Here is a 1,564-nt window from a genome sequence, read left to right as displayed (position 1 = left end):
GAACTCAGAAATCCACCTGCCTCTGCCTCCCAAGTGCTGGGATTAAAGGCGTGCGCCACCTATGTTTGTTTTTATTTGATTAAAAGAATGCTAGAAAAGGGGGAAGCATTATAAAGATAGAAGGGAAGTAAAACTTAGTAGACCAAGAATAGGTATTTGAGCTGTGTTTATCGTTGAAGGTTAGAAGGAAGATAGTTCTAGACTCTCATACTTCAGGGAAACTCAGCAACATTTCATAATTTCAAAATGAATTACTGGCCTTTGAGTTTTCAATATGTCATGGCTATAGTCTCCTGGGGATTCCTTGGCTTTTCTGGTCCTTTCAAACTTTAATCCCAATAGTTAGATGCTCTCTATTTCCATTGAACTTTCTAGAGGACTTATTTGGAGAGTCCTGCACTCTTTTTGAATTGGCCTGTGTAATATATTGCTTGCTTTAGATTTGTATTTCTGTTTTGGTGTCAGAATCCCATTCTGGCCCAGTCAACAGCATTAAGGATGTGAGTATAAGATTCAAAGGATAAGCATAAATGTAAAATATAGGAGTTTAGAAATACAGTCCTTACCTTTTTTCCTAATTACATATGATTGCCGTGTACAGGCATTGAACCTTAGGCATTATTGCAGGGGTTTTCTTCAACTATTGCAATTACATTATGACTAGTTTTGTAAGCAGTTTAATGGTTTTTTTTTTTTTAAGTATTTATGGGTGATGAAGCAAGAAACAAAGTGGCAGAATAATCCAACCAATAAACTGAGTTTTAAAAATCTTAAAAAAGAAATACACATTTATGGAAATTCTTTTTTCTCATTGTTCATGGATTGGATAGAAAAATCACCCAGAATGGCTATCTGTTATGGGCTTGGTCCCCAATGCAGCAATACAGCAGGAGTCAGACGTTGACCCTGGGGTCATGTTATTATAAGCATTATAGTCTTACTGATGGATTAATCCCACTGTACTGGCAGATGATGTAATTGTTAGGAAGTAATGGAAAGTTTTAGGCCAGGGCCTAGTTGGAGGAGCTAACTTACTGGGTGTATATTCTTGAAGATTATGTTTGGTTTCTGCCCATGCCCTTCTGGCTTCAGGAAGGTGGTCAGTTGGGCTCTCCTGCCCTCTATGTCATGAGGACTACCTTCCTGTTCACACAGGCTCGAGGTCAGCACAGCCTCGTGACCATGGACTGACACTTCCGAAGTGATTGTCTCCTCCGTTCTTGACTCAGGTGTGTGATCACTGCAGTGAACACACTCAGTCTGAACACTAGTCAATGAGTGTCACAGTACAATCCTAGGCACTGCAGAGGTGTTATTATACCCATTGTTGAAGACCGAACCTGGGGGCTCACATGTTATGTGAGCAGTGCACCACGAGGCTCTGCACCCACCCCTTTCTTTGCACTTTAAAAATGTTGAGATAGATTCTAAGTTGCCCAGGCTTGCCTTCAATGCACTCTCTAGCCCAGACAGTCACTGGACTTGTGGTTCTTCCATCTCAGGTTCCTAAGTGATGTGGTACAGAGCTGAACTGCAGGCTTATTGATTCTATTACCTTATGACT

Source organism: Mus pahari, chromosome 16 (assembly GCF_900095145.1).
Source record: "Mus pahari chromosome 16, PAHARI_EIJ_v1.1, whole genome shotgun sequence".
Classification (NCBI taxonomy): domain Eukaryota; kingdom Metazoa; phylum Chordata; class Mammalia; order Rodentia; family Muridae; genus Mus; species Mus pahari.
This window is presented reverse-complemented; position numbering follows the sequence as displayed.